A 21,526-nucleotide genomic window follows, 5' to 3' on the forward strand; every position below is an offset into this window, starting at 1 on the left:
TGGTGAAAAAAACCTTAAATATTACAAGAAGAAAATATATGAACCATGTAAGTCAGGTGACCCTTGAACAACGCAGGGGGCAAGAAGAGAATATGTAAACTATACAAGCCAACCTAGATACTCAGTTGACTCTCGAACCAGGGGTTGGGGGCCAATCCCTTCACACCTTGCATCTTCATAAGATAAAATCTGCATGTCACTTTTGACTCCCCCAAAACTTAACTACTAAGAGCCTATTGTTGGCCAGAAGCCTTACAGATAACATAAACAGTCAACTAACACATCTTCCTATATGTATTATATTCTGTATTACCACAATAAAGTAAGCTAGAGAAAGGAAAATGTTACTATGAAAATCATAAGGAAGAGGAAATGTATCTACTATTCATTAAGTGGAAGGGGATCATCATAAAGCTCTTCACTTTGGTCACCTTCACATTGAGTATGGTGTGAAGGACACTCAATGTGAGGAGTATTGAGGAGGAGGAAGAGTAGGGGTTGGTCTTGCTGTCTCAGGGATGGCAGAGACAGAAGAAAATCCCTGTGTGGACCCATGAAATTCCAACATGTGTTGTTCAACGGTCATCTGTATACTTAAGGGACGTCACAATTCTAATTACCCAATATATATAAACATATATATGCCTGAGTCTCCAGAACCTTTTAAATCTATTAGAAATTTGTCTTAAGTGAAGGTAAATAGTAACATAGAACATACAGCATTCAGCACACAAAACTCATTGCATTAACAGCAGGGTTATACACATAGCACAGATCTACTTCCTTCCTTTTCTGACTGAATTTTTACTTCACTACTTTTCCAGATCATTTCCTTTTATCTTTAATCTTTCTTACTTGATTTTAAGAATAGTTCTTAGCAAGGAGTGGGAAGGAGCAAAGATTTTTCCATAATGTCTCAGTAAAAGTGCCTTTTTTTTTTTTTTTTTTTAGATGGAGTCTCGCTCTGTCGCCCAAGCTGGAGTACAGTGGCGCAATAGCGACTCACTGCAAACTCCGCCTCCTGGGTTCAAGCAATTCTCCTGTCTCAGCCCCCTAAGTAACTGGGATTACAGGTGCGTGCCACGGCACCTGGCAAATTTTTGTATTTTTAGTAGAGATGGGGTTTCACCATGTTGGTCAGGCTGGTCTCAAACTCCTGATCTCGTGATCCACCCACCTCGGCCTCCCAAAGTGCTGGGATTACAGGCATGAGCCACTGCACCCGGCCCAAAAGTGCCCCCATGCCACCCCCAAAGGGAAGGACAATGCCCCCATACCACCCCCAAGGGGAAGGACAGGCGACACCAACACCAACTCTACAAGAGCAGGAATCATCTGGGCACGAGATAGCTCATGCCTATCAACCCAGCATTTTGGGAGGCCAAGGCAGGAGGATAGCTTGAGCCCAGGAGTTTGAAACCAGCCTGGGCAACACAGGGGGACTCCATCTCTACAAAAAAATTAAAACATTTTTTCAATGGTGGCATGTGCCTATTGTCTCAGCTACTTGGGAGGCAGAGGTGGGAAGATAACTTGAGCCCAGGAGTTTGAGGGTGCAATGAGCTGTGATCATGCCACTGCACTCCAGCCTAGGTGGCAGAATGAAACCATTACTCAAAAAAAAAAAAAAGAGAAAGAAAAGCAGAAATCATGGGTGTGCCTTTGTGACACAGTATATCTAGGCCTCTAGGCACATGATAGAAGGGCCTCTCTGAAATGATGTGTTAGTATATGCACCTATTTTTATTGTGGAGTTACTGAAATTACTATAGCTACTAAATGAAATATTAGGAATTCAAACTCACATTTGGATAATTAAAATAAAAGTTAAAATACTGATGAGTTTTTCTATTTTTTTCTTTATTCCAATATGACAATATCTCTAACACTAAAATTAGAGTCAATTTTACAAATCCCGGGAAATAATCAGAAGACTTCATAGAAAAGAAGAAAATGGTACATAAAAGTGACTTTTGTAAAGAATAAATGAATTTCACTAACAATCTGTTTCTCAATGACAGAGACATTGAATTTCTTATTATCAAAATAACATCGTTATCAGAAAGGTTATAATATTAAAAAGAATTTCCCAGAAAATACTAACTCATGAACAATTGTTAATATAGAACAATATTCAATAGTAACTAGATGACATTATGAGATTTCTCCATTTTACAAAAATGTCAAAGTCATACACATAATGATGAGTTTTTACGATGGAGACATACATAATTCAATGAACAATCTTAAGGTTTTAAATTTCCAAATAAAAGTATGTTATTTTAAAAAGTGTATAGGAATCTATTGTTTTCTCATCTCCAAAAGGCAGCAAAAGAAACAGTTGTTTAGGAAATTGTGTGGTTTTGGTTCATTATTATTTTTTCCATTGGAATAGGAATTTATCTTTCAAACTGTTTTCACAACAAGCTTCCTGAGTAAAGGGGTCGTGTGTGTGTTACTGACTTTTATGAAACTCATGAGCAGTGACTCTCATGAGGACATTACAGGGTATTACAGAGTTTTGTTCTTATCTTTGTTTTTATGGTTATCTGTTTATTTGCTTAGTAAATTCAGAGGTTACAGCCTCTGTTCTCATAATATTGGTCCTATAATTTTCCACACACAGAATTCTGTATGGCCAGGAACCTGGAGAGTAGATGTATCTCAGGTGAGCCTTACTTGGATCTCATGTGTTCTTGAAGGAGCAACATGTCACGTGAGAACATGGAAGAAAGGAACCGCATTTGTCTGGAAGGTGAAGAAGTGAAGCCGCCTCCAATGCTGATACACTCCCATCTCAGTCTTGTAACTTCCACTGTCTATTCAGTCTATGTTTAAATAGCTCTTGGAGCACACTGACCAAAAAAAAAAAAAAAATCAAAATGCATTGTCCTCAAGATTGGCTAAGTACTCATTGTATTAGTTTCCCAGGGCTGCTGTATAAAATAACACAAACTAGGTGACTTATAAAAACAGAAATGTATTGACAAATTGTTCTGGAGGGTAAAAGTCTGAAGTCAGTATGTAAGCAGGGGCACACTCCCTCTAAAACCTGTAGAAGAGAATCTTTCCTTGCCTCTTCTAGCTTCTGGTGCCGGCACTCCTTGATGTATCCTTGTAGATGCAACTCCCCAGTCTCCAACTGTCATCACATCGGTCATTGTAAGAACATCAGTCATTGGATTAAGAACTTGCCCTACTCCAGCATGACGTTATCTTAACCAATTACATCTGTAATAACCGATATCCAAATAAGGTCATATTCTGAAGCACTAGAGATTAGAATTTCCATATATTATATCTTTTGGAGTGATATGGTTTAGCTGTGTCCTCACCCAAATCTCCCCTTGAATTGTAATAATTCCCATGGGTCAAAAGCAGGACCAGGTGGAGATAATTGAATCACGGACGCTGTTCCTCCACACTGTTCTTGTGGTAGTGAATTAAGTCTCACAAGATCTGATGGTTTTATAAACGAGAGTTCCCTTGCATATGCTCTCTTGCCTGCCACCATGTAAGATGTCATTTTGCTCTTCCTTTATCTTCTGCCCTGATTGTGAAGCCCCACCCCTCAGTGAGTCCACTAAACCTCTTTCCTTTATAAATTACCCAGTCTCAGGTATGTCTTTACCAGCAGTGTGAAGAAAAGACAAACACATGGAGAAACACAATGCAACCTACAAACTCATAAAACTCATTGCCTCTTCTTCCTTGTATAGCCGTACTAGATTTTCCAGCCTCCTTTGCAGACAGGGGAAGCCATAGAAGCCATTCTATTTAATGGAAAGAGGGTAGAAATTATTTACAACACTTCTCATCTAGACATAAAACCTCACATAGAATCCTCCAAGCTTTCTTTTCTATATCACCTGTATACAAAAGTATGAGTTTTGATTTTTCTATCATAGCATATAATACAGTGGTAATCATCCAGGGCTGTTAGGGGAGCTAGTTGTAACTCTCTGCTTCACTATTGTTATCATTAGCTTCGATCTTCAAGAGCACTTCATGTTAAAACATGTCTTTTGGAACTCTAGTCAATGTCATGCGCGTCCGTGTGAAGAGACCACCAAACAGGCTTTGTGTGAGCAACATGGCTGTTTATTTCACCTGGGTGCAAGCGGGCTGAGTCGGAAAAGAGAGTCAGCAAAGGGAGATAAGGGTGGGGCCGTTTTATAGGATTTGGGTAGGTAAAGGAAAATTACAGTCAAAGGGGGGTTGTTCTCTGGCGGGCAGGAGTGGGGGTCACAAGGTGCCCAGTGGGGGAGCTTTTTGAGCCAGGATGAGCCAGGAAAAGGAATTTCACAAGATAATATCATTGCTTGAGGCAAGGACCAGCCATTTTCACTTCTTTTGTGGTGGAATGTCATCGGTTAAGGTGAAGCAGGGCATTTGCACTTCTTTTGTGATTCTTCAGTTACTTCAGGCCATCTGGGCGTATACGTGCAAGTCACAGGGGATGTGACGGCTTGGCTTGGGCTCAGAGGCCTGAGGGTCAACACATCCACATTACACACAGGAATAAGGAGGACAGGGGAAGGACAAAACACCATTTGTAGCTGACTATTTCCTTTGAAGACCTGTCCTGACAGCCCAGAACAATGATTTCTGCTTATATCTGGCTGGCTACCCATATCTACTAGGAAATCTGGGAATAATGTCCAACACCAGAGTTCTGGCTGCTGAGTAAGAAGATGAGAATGTCTATTAGATGAACAACTACAAGTCTCTTCTATAGAGAAAAAAAGTAGCCAGAACTCAGGGGCTTCTTGACTTAGCCCCACATCTGGAGAGTAGATGTACCTCAGGTGAGCCTTACTTGGATCTCATGTGCAAGTCACTGCTCCCGATCTCATGATGCAAAAGACAAACAGACACAGAAGCCCACGTTCCCTCCACTCAGTAGTTCTCACGCAGGGGTGGTTTTGCCTTCTAGGGGACATGTGGCAATGTCTTGAGGTATCTTTGATGCCCTGACTTGGGCAGGGATACTACTGTTATCTAGTAATATCCCTACTATTTCCTTTGAAGACTTGTTCTGGCAGCCCAGACCACTGATTTCTGCTTGTATCTCATTGGCTGCCCATATGTACAACAGAATCTGGGAATAATCTCCAACACTAGATTTCTGGCTGCTGGGTAAGAAGATGAGAACACCATCTACTTACTAACACCAGAAGCTATGAGTATAGTCCAGGAATGCTGCAAAACACCCTACCAATCACAGGACAGCTCCCACAACAATGCATTTTTGACCCAAAATGTCAGTATGCTAAGGTGAATCCATTCTGCAAACGTGGCTCAGCATCCGACATCATCTTAGCAAATCCTCTTCTCTTCAGAAGGAAGAGGTGGAACAAGAAGGACAACAGGCAGAGGTATAGAAATGTGTGCATCTCCTACAGTCAGATCCATATCCAGAAACGCACAAGAGCAAAGTCCATGACCAACCATGGTAAATGCTGCCCCACTAGGGAGGAGCTGCAGAGTCAGTCCCGCCTGACCACCATGTGGTTACCTCCTCAGTGCTGCAGTTCTGTATGTACATCCTCCTGGCAGCAGTGAGATGGGAGCTCAGTACTGGTCTACAAAATTATTAAGTTAATTTGAAGGCCACACTATCAACCAGGCTGAAAATTCAGTCCATCATCTATTTCTGTCTTAAAGCATACCTAGCTCTGCTGTCCAATATAACAACTCAAGATGACTCTAAACACGAGAAAATCGAAGCACTACATGGTTGCCCCAAATCAGTAAACTAAAAACCCCTGACATTAAATTTCAACACAGAGAATAAAAATTCTAAAAATGGAAGCTCCATTTTCTTTTTTCAAAAGTGAGGAAAAAATCCCTAACTAAAATATTTTATCCACTGGGGACATTAAATTCCCAAGTAAATTAAAGTTCCAAAATCTTCTCTGCATAATTTTGTTACATTTTTTTCATTCTAGCCACAACATCCATACTTGGATGCCTAGATGATTTTCTTCCCTTCTTTATCACCCTCAACAGCCCACACCATCTTCTGCTGGAACTGATGCAGCTCTTTCAGAATCTAACTCCAAATTTCTCATGTGTCCTATATTCTGAAAACTTCAACATCCAAAGGACATCTAGAGGTTATCAAGTAGCAGTTCCACTTTCACAGCCTTTAAAAAGCACTGGCAGTTCTACTGATAGCCTCTCCAATAATTACTACTCTTTCCTTCTTTTTTTGGGGGGGGGGGGGTGGTGACAAATATTTAGTGACATGTGTTCACCATTGTAGTATCATATGGAATAGTTTTGCGGCCCTAAATAACTTCTGGGCTCTGTCTTTCCTTCCCTCTCTGCCCTCTAACTCCTAGCAGCCACTTTTATATATATATATATAAAAAATACTTTAAGTTCTAGGGTACATGTGCATAACGTGCAGGTTTGTTACATATGTACACATGTGCCATGTTGGTGTGCTGCACCCATTAACTCATCATTTACATTACGTATATCTCCCAGTGCTATCCTTTCCCACTCCCTTCATCCCATGACAGGCCCTGGTGTGTGATGTTCCCCTTCCTGTGTCCAAGTGTTCTCATTGTTCAATTCCCACTTATGAGTGAGAACATCTGGTGTTTGGTTTTTTCTCCTTGTGATAGTTTGCTGAGAATGATGGTTTCCAGCTTCATCCATGTTCCTACAAAGGGCATGAACTCATCCTTTTTTATGGCTGCATAGTATTCCATAGTGTATATGTGCCACATTTTCTTAATCCAGTCTATCATTGATGGAAATTTTGGTTGGTTCCAAGTCTTTGCTATTATGAATAGTGCCACAATAAACATACGTGTGCATGTGTCTTTATAGCAGCATGATTTATGATTTATAATCCTTTGGGTATATACCTAGTAATGGGATGGCTGGGTCAAATGGTATTTCTAGTTCTATATCCTTGAGGAATCGCCACTCTGTCTTCCACAATGGTTGAACTAGTTTACAGTCCCACCAACAGTGTAAAAGTGTTCTTATTTCTCCACATCCTCTCCAGCACCTGTTGTTTCCTGACTTTTTAATGATCGCCATTCTGGTGAGAGATGGGGTGTCTTTGTGGTTTTGATTTGCATTTCTCTGATGTCCAGTGATGATGAGCATTTTTTCATGTGTCTGTTGGCTGCATAAATGTCTTCTTTTGAGAAGTGTCTGTTCATATCCTTTGCCCGCTTTTTGATGGGGTTGTTTGTTTTTTTCTTGTAAATTTGTTTGAGTTCTTTGTAGGTTCTGGATATTAGCCGTTTGTCAGATGAGTAGATTGCAAAAATTTTCTCCCATTCTGTAGGTTGCCTGTTCACTCTGATGGTAGTATCCTTTGCTGCGCAGAAGCTCTTTAGTTTAATTAGACCCCATTTGTCAATTTTGGCTTTCATTGCCATTGCTTTTGGTGTTTTAGTCATGAAGTCTTTGCCCATGCCTATGTGCTGAATGGTACTGCCTCTAGGGTTTTTATGGTTTTAGGTCTAACATTTAAGTCTTTAATCCATCTTGAATAATTTTTGTATAAGGTGTAAGGAAGGGATCCAGTTTCAGCTTTCTACATATGGCTAGCCAGTTTTCCCAGCACCATTTATTAAATAGGGAATCCTTTCCCCATTTCTTGTTTTTGTCAGGTTTGTCAAAGATCAGATGATTGTAGATGTATGGTATTATTTCTGAGGGCTCTGTTCTATTCCACTGGTCTATATCTCTGTTTTGGTACCAGTACCATGCTGTTTTGGTTACTGTAGCCTTGTAATATAGTTCGAAGTCAGGTAGTGTGATGCCTCTAGCTTTGTTCTTTTGGCTTACGATTGTCTTGGCAATGCAGGCTCTTTTTTGGTTCCATATGAACTTTAGTTTTTTTCCAATTCTGTGAATAAAGTCATTGGTAGCTTGATGGGGATGACACTGAATCCATAAATTACCTTGGGCAGTATGGCCACTTTTACAATATTGATTCTTCCTATCCATGAGCATGGAATGTTCTTTCATTTGTTTGTGTCCTCTTTTATTTTGTTGAGCAGTGGTTTGTAGTTCTCCTTGAAGAGGTCCTTCATATTCCTTGTAAGCTGGATTCCTAGGTATTTTATTCTCTTTGAAGCAATTGTGAAGGGGAGTTCACTCACGATTTTGCTCTCTATTTGTCTGTTACTGGTGTATAAGAATGCTTGTGATTTTTGCACACTGATTTTGTATCCTGAGACTTTGCTGCTTTCTCTTGTGGGCATGTAGTGCTATAAATTTCCCTCCACACACTGCTTTATATGTGTCCCAGAGATTCTGGTATGTTGTATCTTTGTTCTCATTGGTTTCAAAGAACATCTTTATTTCTGCCTTCATTTCATTATGTACCCAGTAGTGATTCAGGAGCAGGTTGTTCAGTTTCCATGTAGTTGAGAGGTTTCAAGTGAGTTTCTTAATCCTGAGTTCTAGTTTGATTGCCCTGTGGTCTGAGAGACAGTTTGTTATAATTTCTGTTCTTTTACATTTGCCGAGGAGTGCTTTACTTCCAACTATGTAGTCAGTTTTGGAATAAGCGCGATGTGGTGCTGAGAAGATGTATATTCTGTTGATTTGGGGTGGAGAGTTCTGTAGATGTCTATTAGGTCTGCTTGGTGCAGAGCTGAGCTCAATTCCTGGATATCCTTGTTAACTTTCTGTCTCATTGATCTGTCTAATGCTGACAGCAGGGTGTTAAAGTCTCCCATTAATATTGTGTGGGAGTCTAAGTCTCTTTATAGGTCTCTAAGGACTTGCGTTATGAATCTGGGTGCTCCTGTATTGGGTGCATATATATTTAGGATAGTTAGCTCTTCTTGTTGAATTGATCCCTTTACCATTATGTAATGGCCTTGTCTCTTTTGATCTTTGTTGGTTTCAAGTCTGTTTTATCAGAGACTAGGATTGCAAACCCTGCCTTTTTTGTTTTCTATTTGCTTGGTAGATCTTCCTCCATCTCTTTATTTTGAGCCTATGTGTGTCTCTACACGTGAGATGGGTCTCCTGTATAGAGCAAACTGATGGGTCTTGACTATCCAATTTGCCAGTCTATGTCTTTTAATTGGAGCATTTAGCTCATTTACATTTAAGGTTAATATTGTTATGTGTGAATTTGATCCTGTCATTATGATGTTAGCTGGTTATTTTGCTCATTAGTTGATGCAGTTTCTTCCTAGCATCGATGGTCTTTACAATTTGGCATGTTTTTGCAGTGGCTGGTACCGGTTGTTCCTTTCCATGTTTAGTGCTTCCTTCAGGAGCTCTTGTAGGGTAGGCCTGGTGGTGACAAAATCTCTCCACATTTGCTTGTCTGTAAAGGATTTTATTTCTCCTTCACTTATGAAGTTTAGTTTGGCTGGATATGAAATTCTGGGTTGAAAATTCTTTTCTTTAAGAATGTTGAATATTGGCCCCCACTCTCTTCTGGCTTGTAGAGTTTCTGCCGAGAGATCTGCTGTTAGTCTGATGGGCTTCCCTTTGTGAGTAACCCAACGTTTCTTTCTAGCTGCCCTTAATATTTTTTCCTTCATTTCAACATTGGTGAATCTGACAATTATATGTCTTGGAGTTGCTCTTCTCGAGGAGTATCTTTGTGGTCTCTGTATTTCCTGAATTTGAATGTTGGACTGCCTTGCTAGGTTGGGGAAGTTCTCCTGGATAATATCCTGCAGAGCGTTTTCCAACTTGGTTCCATTCTCCCCGTCACTTGCAGGTACACCAATCAGACGTAGATTTGGTCTTTTCACGTGGTCCTATATTTCTTGGAGGCTTTGTTCATTTCTTTTTACTCTTTTTTCTCTAAACTTATCTTCTCACTTCATTTCATTCATTTGATCTTCAATCACTGATACCCTTTCTTCCAGTTGATCGAATCAGCTCCTGAAGCTTGTGCATTCGTCATGTAGTTCTCCTGCCATGGTTTTCAGCTCTATCAGGTCATTTAAAGACTTCTCTACACTGGTTATCCTAGTTAGCCATTCGTCTAATCTTTTTTCAAGGTTTTTAGCTTCTTTGTGGTGGATTTGAACTTTCTCCTTTAGCTCAGAGAAGTCTGATCTCCTGAAGCCTTCTTCTCTCAGCTCATCAAAGTCATTCTCCATCCAGCTTTGTTCCATCGCTGGCGAGGAGCTGTGTTCCTTTGGAGGGGGAGAGGCACTATGATTTTTAGAATTTTCAGCTTTTCTGCTCTGTTTTTCCCCATCTTTGTGGTTTTATCTACCTTTGGACTTTGACGGTGGTGACATACAGATGGGGTTTTGGTGTGGATGTCCTTTCTGTTTGTTAGTTTTCCTTCTAACAGTCAGGACCTTCAGCTGCAGGTCTGTTGGAGTTTGCTGGAGGTCCACTCCAGACCCTGTTTGCCTGGGTATCAGCAGCAGAGGCTACAGAACAGCAAATATTGCTGAACAGCAAATGTTGCTGCCTGATCATTCCTCTGGAAGATTCGACTCAGAGGGGTACCCAGCCATGTGAGGTGTCAGTCTGCCGCTACTGGGGTGTGCCTCCCAGTTAGGCAACTTGGGGGTCAGGGACCCACTTGAGGAGGCAGTCTGTCCATTCTCAGATCTAAAACTCTGTGCTGGGAGAACCACTACTCTCTTCAAAGCTGGCAGACAGGGATATTTAAGTTTGCAGAGGTTTCTGCTGCCTTTTGTTTGGCTATTCCCTGCCCCCAGAGGTGGAGTCTACAGAGGCAGGGAGGCCTCCTTCAGCTGTGGTGGGTTCCACCCAGTTCAAGCTTCCCGGCCGCTTTGTTTACCGACTCAAGCCTCAGCAATGGTGGGCGCCCCTCCCTCAGCCTTGCTGCCACCTTGCAGTTCAATCTCAGACTGCTGTGCTAACAATGAGCAAGGCTCTGTGGGCGTGGGACCCTCCAACCCAGGTGCAGGATATAATCTCCTGGTGTGCCATTTGCTAAGACCGTTGGAAAATAGCAGTATTAGGGTGGGAGTGACCCGATTTTCCAGGTGTCATCTGTCACCACTTCCCTTGACTAGGAAAGGGAATTCCCTGACCTCTTGCACTTCCTGGGTGAGGCGATGCCTCGCCCTGCTACGGCTCACACTCAGTGGGCTGCACCCACTGTCCTGCCCCCACTGTCCAACAAGCTCCAGTGAGATGAACCCAGTACCTCGGTTGGAAATGCAGAAATCACCCGTCTTCTGCGTCACTCAAGCTGGGAGCTGTAGACTGGAGCTGTTCCTATTCGGCCATCTTGGAACCGCCCACCCTCAACTCTTTCCTTCTTGTTGGCAAGCCTCTGAATTTGTTCCAATATTTGACCTTCTCTATGAAACCGAGTGATTTAGAAGATGTGAATCCAAATCCCAGTCATATTTCTCCTACTGTGTGTTATCATGTCTCTATGTGCTACCTGATTCTGAGATGGTTGACTTGTAACTATGAGGGGGGCTAACCATGATATTGGTGATGGCTGTGTCAGTAGAGGTTCATAAAGAGAAGTAAAACTTGTATGAGTGATATAGAACAGATAATTTATTATAGGAATTAGACGTTCCTCAATTCTAGGAGAAGCAGAGGAAATACACATCCAGAAAGGAATTGTTAGGGGATCACAGAGAAGTAATTAACCAGAGATCATAAAAGGGAGCTGGTGAAGAGATCCATGGAAAGTTACTGCTTCTGCATCTAGTGGTGGGTTTGAAGTCACTGCAGGTAATCATTTAAAAGGAAAAGCTGAAAGTGAAGTGAGAAAAAGCAAAGCCAACACTGGAATCCATGAAAACAAACTGAAATCTGCATCTGTCTCTCATAGCATTCAAATTTGGTTTTGTGCATGACCTATAGAAGGTCGGGCCCTTTACCAGAGAGATGCACACACATCTGTCCCAAGGCTCAGTGAAGCTGAAGGAGGAGATATCATCAGTGTTGGAGAAGCTGTGCACTGTTCCATGCCGATAATGTGAGCTGGCAGATTGAGACAATGTGCACAACCAAAAGCAGCCACTTCTAAGTATAGTGACTGTTGCTTCATCTCTCACGTCTAAATCTCATGCAAATTTATCTTGAGGTCAACCCTAGTCTAGAACTTCAGAAGGAAAGAAACTCTCAGAAACATACTTCCAACTTCACTAAGTTACTCACAGTACACAATCCACCATGATAGAGGAATACAGAGAAGGAAAGAAGGTGGGCTCTTGTTTACATCACTGAGCTCTGCACAAACCAACAGTGAGACCTCTTCTATCTCCAGATTTCTGATTTATCAGAAAATATATCTTTCTTATTGAATAAGCTATTTTGAGTTGCGGTCTTCTGTTACTTGTAGCCAAAATCATCCTAACCAATAAACCAATACACTTCATAATCTAAAGACACATTGTTACCAGCTACAAACCATAACAGAAATGTAGTATTATCTGGAAGAACAGGAAAAAATAAAGAAATAAAAGATAAATTACTCTTGCATAATAATTCAATATATACCAATCAATGTTTTAATGTTTGTTCTACACCCTATGAATTTAGAGTCAAATGAAAGAAAGCTCCCAACAAAAAGTGAATCATGATACTATGCATTCTATATCTTTAGGAGAAGACCATCCACCTGCAATTTCAGAGATCTAAATTGATGTCCCTGTATCAAGTAAGATAGATTCTAAGGTTAAGGAAACAAAAAGTTACCTACTGGCCAAGGGCCCAGGGCTCAGCTGGCACGGCAACTCCCTAAGTTTTTATAGCAACAAAAAAACCTCACTCATGCTGAACTGCCTAACAATAGGAGCTATCAGGCAAAATGTCATACCCTTCCTAACTGATTTACGACCCAGGCCACTACAACTCAGATTGGACAAAGGACCTGCCTTACAAACATTCTTTCCTGATAAACAACCACAAACTGCAAGCCAGTTTTCAGCCAGCTTATGGAGACTGTACACAAGCTGCATTTGCATCCTATAGTTTACCTTTTCATATATCAAGCCAAATTGCTCTTCATTTTAATGCTAAAACCCCAAAGTAAGCATGGGATGTATGTTACATATATGTTTATTCATTATGTATGCACTTAGCTTCCTTCATAAATATGTACAGATATTCCCCTAAACCTGCTGAATATGTATGACTCTATTGTGTAATACAGACCCCATGAGATATAAAAGCTAATTCCTCCTTTCCCTCTTTGGAGACAGAGCACCTTTGATTCACATCAGGAACTGTCTCTTCCCTACTTGCAAACTGATATCACCAATAAAGCTCTTCTTTCTATTTAGCCATCCTGGTGGTCCTTTGGATGACACACCTATACATGGTTCCTCTTTTATTAGAGGATGGCATTTAAAGTACCCCTGCCTTCTGAAACACAATAATATAAATGTTAAATGGAAGAAACTGAAATCACCAGATTGATCACATGTTTATAATGGGGAACAGCCTTTATATTTAAATTACTTTCACTTCTACTTTATTTTGACTCCCTGAGTTCCTAGCACTATAAAGCCAGATGGTGTAGAGGTCTACTTAGAAGCTCTATTGTGAGAAGAGTACTCCAAAACTCTCAGGCAAACTCTATGACTTAGTATTTCTTACAATTCAGCCCTTTACTCTGTGTTTATATTTCAACCAGGATGATAACTATATTAGTTCATTCTCACACTGCTATAAATAACTACCTGAGACTGGATAATTTATAAATAAAAGAGGTTTAACTGGCTCATGGTTCCACAGGCTGTACAGGAAGCATGGCTCAGGAAAGTTATAATCATGGCATAAGGTGAAGGGGAAGCATGTACATCTTCACATGCCTGGCAGGAGAGAGAGAAGGAGAAGGGACAAGTGCTACACACTTCTAAACAACCAGATCTTGTGAGCACTCACTATCACCAGAACAGCAATGGGAAAGGCCACTTCCATGATCTAATCACCTACCACCAGGAGCCTCCTCCAGCAGTAAGGATCACAATTTGACATGAGATTTCGGTGGCAACACAGAGCCATATTGCTAACCAAGGTGTTTTTGTCCTGCTGCCCCAGCTTCCTGCTCTGGTTTCAAAACAGTTCATTGGCACTAGTAAAGGTAAATATGCTCACCCCTTTTTTTGTGAGCATATGTATGCTGTGATGAAAGTTGATTATATGAATTGGATCACTCTTGTTGCACTCAACTAAAAGAGTACCCTGAATACAAAACATTGTTCCAAGAATGCAGTTTTCTGCAAGCCTGACTGCTGAAACTGCTTGTATTAACCTAAAATCAGTTTTATCTATCGCTTCCAGGATAACTTGTTACAACTCTAGGACTAATTTTTCCACCACCATTGCTCCCAGTTAAAGCTTGCAAGCCCACCAAACCTTATTTCAAAGGGCAATACCTAACATTTACCTTTTTCATAAAACCTCTAACCTTCTCTTTGTTCTTCAGATATACCAAAGACCACCGGTCAGCATGTATACCCCAAATTGCAATTATTTTTCCCAAATAAAACATTAAATTTAGAGATTCATCTTCACATTTTTGTTTTGTCTTTGACACTGCATCATTAGGAAAAGTTTTCCTTTGCCCCCATGTTTGACCCAGTCAGAGTTGCTGTCAACAGACACCTAAACCAAACTGAACTGCAGCAGCTGATGCTTCAGAAGCCATTCCCTTCAAGGGCAAAATGAAGGCTAATGTGTCATTTGTGTGCTCCTTGCTTTGTCTTCCCTTCACATTTTAATTTTCCCAGTCTTGGGTATTTTTCGCTATTTTAATAGCAACAGAAACATGCATTTCTACCACTTGTTCTCTATTCATGGAAAATTAGACAGTATTTAATTTACCTCTATTCTTCCTCTACGCCTTTCAAGCAGATATAATCTAGGTCCTCCTCCAAAAGAAATGTAATCTGTTTCTCTTATTGGCATGCCATCCTTCTCTTTCTGTTTCTCACCCTCCTAAATTGTCTGCAAGAGAAAAACACCCTTTTTCCCTGAGACCGTGTTTCCTACTAAAGCCCTTTCCTTTTGTCAAACTCGGAAGTTTCAGATTCTCACAGCAAATTTTCCCTCTGCCTAGGAGCAAATCTGATTTCAAGAGCAAAGCTGATACAGCTATAGAGCTTTTTAATCTCACTGGCTTTTCATTTTATAATAATTTCATTAAGACATTCCCAAGATGAAATACATCCTTTAGAATGAAACCCCCCCAGTTTTTGTTATCTATGCATTGATAAAATATTTTATACCACTGTAATGAACCTGACATATGACTCCAAAGCATAATTATAATCTGTTCTAAGATCAAAATAGGATGGGAGAGGGGAAATACAGCATAACAGGGAATGCCCTAGGCTTGGACACAGTTCACAACAAGGTAAAGAGAAGCCTACTTTGGCATGATCAATCATAGGATTATCATTGTCTTAAGATCCTGTATATACCCACTTCCTAAGTTTTAAAAGAGGCTTTCCTATCCCTAAGGAAGCCATCTGACTTTTCCATGTTAGATTCTACCAACACAATATATAATTAACTGCAGTCAAATATTCCTAGTATACCTTCCCTGATTATGAGGTAAAAAAATGTGTTCTTAGCCAATACCATATTCCTGACAGTTTATTGTAGTTTTAGGCAACTTGCCTGGATGCCCAAAATAATCCCTTTCTACTTACACTACCTTTGTTCACATTTAATATGCCTGGAGATAAAACAGAGGAGGAGGCATCTACCAATCAATCTGGAACACCAATTTCCACCAGTTGGTAATTTTCTGCCAAAGTTCTAGAGCATCATAATATATTAAACACTGGAATAGGATGATACTAAATAAGACATTTGCAGGCATCCATCTCTTTCATCCCACTACCACTCCAAATCAAAAGGCATTAAAGTTTAAGGTGGGGTTGGTAGATTGATCTAGAAATCCCCCCATCCATGGATGCTTAAACCATGTAAATAACTACCACCCTTCCTTTATGTTAGAGATAATTCTATCTGCAAGCCTCCATGTCTCCATCAGCTGTGGTCAGAGGAAGGTCTTAGAATTGTTTCTGGCTCTGGGAAAGTTCTTCTCAGCCCCATGACACTTGACACTTGGAGCCTCTCAACCATTTTATTTGTTTGTTGATTTATTTATTTTGCCTTGGAATTATCAGGAGTAATTACATAATGCCATTTTTGTCTGCCTATATTAATTGCTATAGAAAGGATCAACTTCTGGAATGAGGAAGTGAAGACGTCGGTGGTGGACTAGTCTCTTGCAAAACAATAAAAATGTTGAGAAAACTAAAATGAACCATTTTTGAAATCTTAAAATTAAACAAAGCCACAGAACACACTAAATAAAAACATATATGCAAGAAAAACTACTGAACCTTGGTAAGACAGTGGGGTCTTTGACATTTTGACATGTGGCTATTTCCATCACTCCTCCTTCCCAAGCTCAGTGGCCTGATAGCCTGATGAAAAACACGCAATCTCATAGCTAACAGACAAGATTGATCCTGTTTGGTACTCCATTAAAAGCAGCATTTCCACAGCATAGTCAATATTTGTCTCAACTTTCAGCTACTCACAAAATCTCTATTCCTGGGGTGTTGTGGCTATTTGACTTAACTCAGTGTCCAGCTCAGCTGAAATTCTAAAAAGCCCTACTCCAGGGGCATTGCCAAAACAACAACAATTTACTGACAACATTGCAGCTGCCTTGAGCTGTGAAGTCAGTTGGTGCAAACAAAACCCTGGCCATGATTTAAAAGCAGCTCCTGGAAAACAAGGTGAGCATAAGGAAGTTTAAAAAAACTTCATTATATTTCTGGGGATCTAAAAGGATGATTGCATGTGCAAGGTTGTATATATGCTCAGAAAGACCTGGGAAAGGAAAAGCCTGTCATCACCCCTGTCTGAACTTGGGGTCTTGAGAAGACAGAAACTGAGCGCTAAAATTGTCTTTAAAACTTACTGAAATGTGCTTGGAGGTGCAGCAAGATGGTGGAAAAGAAGGTTCCACCAATTGTTCCTTCCACAAGGACACCAATTTAACAACAATCTACACAGAAAACAAAAAACAAAACAAACAAACAAACAAAAAAACAAAAAACCACCATCATAAGAATCAAAAATTAGGTGAGCACTCATAGTACCTGGTTTTAACTTCCCACTGCTGAAAGAGGCACTGAAGAGAGAGAAAAGACAGTCCTGAATCACCGACCACACTCCTCCCCAACCCCAGGCCATGGCAGTTTGTTGCTGAGAGCATCCCGGGGTGCTGGGGGAGGTGAATATAGCAATTGTGAGGCACTGAACTCAGAGCTGTCCTGTTAGAGAAGAAGGGAAAATCAGACCAAACTCAGCTGACACCCACCCACAAAGGGAGCATGTAAATCAGTCCTACCCAGAGCAGAATCGCCTGGCCAGCAGACAGAACATGAGTTCCCACAAGCCTCGCCACCGAAGGCTACAGTGTTCTATGTCTCCAAGCAAACTTGAAAGGAAGTCTAGGACATAAAAACGGCAACTGTTAGGCAAGTCCTAGTGCTGAACTAGGCCCAGAGACAGTGGCCTGGTAGGGGCAAAGATGCACTGAGACACCAGCTGGGGTAGGCAAGGAACTGCTGGCATCACCCCTCCCCTAACCCCAGGCTGCACAGTTCACAGCTCAAAAGAGACACTTCCTTTCAGTCGAGGAGAGAAGAGGGAAGAGTGGGAAGGACTTTGTCTTGCTTCTTGGATACCAGCTCAGCCACAGGAGGATAGGGCACTGGTCAGAGATGTAAGGCCCCTGTTCTAGATCCTAGCCCCCAGATGACATTTCTAGACACATCCTGGGTCAGAGGGAACCAAATGCCTTCAAAGAAAAGACCCAGTTATGGCAGCATTCATCATCTGCTAACTGAAGGGCCCTTGGGCCTTGAATAACCAGCAGTGTTACCCAGGTATTACATCGAGGGTCTTGGGTGAGCCTCTGAGAGCCGCTGCCATCAGGTGAGACTCGGCACATTACTAGCTATGATGGCTATGGGGTAAAACTCCTTCTGCTTGAGAAAAGCGGAGGGACTAGTAAAGGGGACTTAGTCTTGCATTTTAGGTACCAGCATGGCCACAGTGGGGTAGCTCACCAAGTGGGCTCTTGGAGTCCTCAATGCCAATACTTGACCCTTAGATAGCATTTCCGGACCTGTCTTTGACCAGAGGGGAGCCCACTACCCTGATGGGTGAGTCCCAGGCCAGGGAGCATTAACCACAAGCTGATTTAAGAAATCTTGTCCTAGAATAAATGTTTCTAAGAAAGTACTTCAATAAGAAACAAAAGGATATTAATGAGCAATTAGTAATCACCTGAAGGTATAAAACTCACTGGTGATAGTAAGTACACAGAAAAACACAAAATATTACATCACTGTAACTGTGGTGTGTACGCTATGCTCATACTAAGTAGAAAGATGTAACAATGGGCCAATCAAAAATAACTACAACAAATTTTTAAGACATAGTCGATAAAATAAGATATAAATAGAAACAATAAAAAGATGGGAGGATGAATATAAGATGCAGAGTTTTTATTAGTTTTCCTTTTGCATGTTTCTTTGTTTATGTAAACAGTGTTGTTAACATATTAAAATAATGGGTTATAAAATAGTATTTGCAAACCTCATGGTAACATCAAACCAAAAAACATACAATGGTTTATTAGTCCATTTTCTTACTGCTATAAAGAACTGACCAAGACTGGGTAATTTATAAAGGAAAGAGGTTTAATTGTCTCACAGTTCTCATGACTGGGGAGGCCTCAGGAAACTTACAATCATGGTGGAGAGACACAGGCCCCAATGCAATATAGCGGGAGCTTTCAACACCTCACTTTCAGCAGTGGACAGATCTTCCAGAAAGAAACCCAACAAAGAAACATCAGACTTAATCTACACTGTAGACCAAATTGGTCTAATAGATATTTACAGAAAATTTAACTCAAGAGCTGCAGAATACACCTTCTTTTCATCAGCATATAGATCAATCTCAAGGATAGACCATATGTTAGGTCACAAAACAAGTCTTACAGCACTCAAAAAATTTTAAATAATATTAACCATCTTATTTGGTCACAATAAAATAAAACTAGAAATTAAAAACAAGAGGAATTTTGGAAACTATCCAAATACATGAAAATTAAACAATAGGCTCCTGAATGACCAGTGGTCAGTAAAGAAATTAAGAAGAAATCTGAAAATTTTTTTGAAACAAATGATGAAAGAAACACAACATACCACAACCTAAACAGCAAAAGCAGTACTAATAGGGAAGTTTAGCTCTTAAGTGCTACATCAATATAGAGGAAAACCTTCAAATAAACAATCTATCCAGCATCTTAAAGAAGTAGAAAAGCAAGAGTAAACTGAACCCAAAATTAGTAGAAGAAAAAATTAATAAAGATCAAAGCATGAATGAAAGAAAAAACAATACAAACATCAATGAAACAAAAAGGTCTTTTTTTCAAATATTAAGCAAAATTGACAAATGTTTAGCCAGACTATACAACAATCAAATCAAAAGGGGTTAAAGATCTAAATCTAAGACTTCACACCATGAAACTGCTACAAGAAAACATTGGGGATAATCTCCAAGTCATTGGTCCAGGCAAAAATTTATTAAGCAATACCCCACAAGCACAGGCAACCAAAGCAAAATGTTTCACATCAAGTTAAAAAGCTTCTGCAAAACAAAAGATACAATGAACAAAGTGAAGAAACAACCCACAGAATGGGAAAATATATTTTCAAACTACCTATCTAACAAGGATTAATAACCAGAATATATAAGGAGCTCAAACAACTCTATAGAAAAAATCTAATAATCCAATCAAAAAATGGACAAAAGATTTGAATAGACATTTCTCAAAAGAGGACATACAAATGCCAAACAGGCATATAAAAAGGTGCTCAATATCACTGATCATCAGAGAAACGCAAATCCAAACTACAATGAGTATAATCTCAGCCACCTCAATTAAAATGGCTTATACCCAGAAGACAGGCAATAACAAATGCTGGAGGGGATGTGGAGAAAAGGGGACTCTTGTACACTGTCAGTGGGAATGTAAATTAATACAACTACTACAGAGAACAGCTTAGAGATTCCTCAAAGAAACTAAAAATAGAGCTACCATATTATCCAACAATCCCACTACTGGGTATATATGTAAAAAAAAAAAAGGGGGGGGGATATCAGTGTATCAAAGACATATCTGCACACTCATGTTTGTTGCAGCACTGTTCACAATACCAAAGACTGGGGAGCAACTTAAGTGTCCATAAACAGATGAATGGGTAAAGAAAATGTGGTACATACACACCATGGAGTACTATTCAGCCATAAAAAAGAATGAGATTCAGTCATTTGCAATAATATGGATGTAACAGATCATTATAAGTAAAATAAGCGTGGCACAGAAAGACAAACATCACATGTTCTCACTTATTTGTGGGATCTAAAAGTCAAAACAATTGAACTCATGGACACAAAGAGTGAAGAATGGTTACCAGAGACTGGGATGTATAAAGGGGAGTTCCAGGGGAGGGGAGGATGGTTAATGGGTTCAAAAAAAGTTAGAATGAATAAGACCTACTATTTGATAGCACAACAGGGTGACTATAGTCAATAATAAGCTAATTGTACATTTGAAATAACTTAAAGAGTATAATTGGTTTGTAACTCAAAGGATAAATGCTTGAGTGGATGGATACCCCAGTCTCCATGATGTGATTATCTCACATTGCATTCCTGTTTCAAAACATTTCACGTACCCCATAAATATATACACCTACCATGTACCCACAAAAATTAAAATCTTCTACTGATCATTGGCTGACCACTAAATCATACTTGGTATCCTACTGAAATTAACACACTATTAATCTGAATTAAATTATTTTACATTAAAATACTAATTGTAATCTCCAGACCAACTTCTAAGAAAATAACAAAAAATATAGTAAAATAAGCAACAAAGAAATTAAAGCGATATTAAAAACATTACACTAAAAGTATCTATTCAATACAAAAGATGACAGTAATCAAGGAGTAGAGAAATAAAAAAGATACAAGACACAGAAAACAAATAACAAAATGAAAGAAATATAGTATACCAGTAATTGTATTAAATATAAATGGATTAAATATTCTAATTGAAGGAAAGATTAAAGAAAATAAAAATAAATAAAAATTTAAAATTACAACCCATGATCTAGAGATACACTTTAGATTCAAAGACTCAAATAAGTTGAATGGGAAAAGATGGAAAGTATTACCACGCTATCACACAAGGAGTAACAAAAAGATGGGCTTTCAGAATAAAATCAGGCAAAATAGACTTTAAGACAAAAATTGTTAAAAGAAACTAATGACATCTTATAATGATAAGAGGATCAAGTCATCAGGAAGAAATAACAATTACAATATATGTATGTACCTAATAACAGTGCCCCAAAGTATATGAGGTAAAATATATGGAACTGAAGGGAGAAATAGAAAATTCAACAATAATAGCTGGGGGCTTCAATACCTTACTTTCAGTAATGGATAAAAC

General features: G+C 39.7%; 1 long non-coding RNA gene across 1 annotated transcript in view; it reads right to left on the reverse strand.

Annotated features, from left to right (window-relative positions):
• Nucleotides 1-1,981: 1,981 nt before the first annotated feature.
• Nucleotides 1,982-21,526, reverse strand: part of LOC135968483 (uncharacterized) — a 169,763-nt gene continuing 150,218 nt past the window's right edge. Inside the window, exon 3 of the long non-coding RNA XR_010583338.2 lies at nt 1,982-2,855. This is a non-coding gene — a long non-coding RNA (uncharacterized lncRNA). The remainder of the gene's footprint in view (nt 2,856-21,526) is intronic.

Source organism: Macaca fascicularis, chromosome 1, assembly GCF_037993035.2.
Source record: "Macaca fascicularis isolate 582-1 chromosome 1, T2T-MFA8v1.1".
Lineage (NCBI taxonomy): Eukaryota > Metazoa > Chordata > Mammalia > Primates > Cercopithecidae > Macaca > Macaca fascicularis.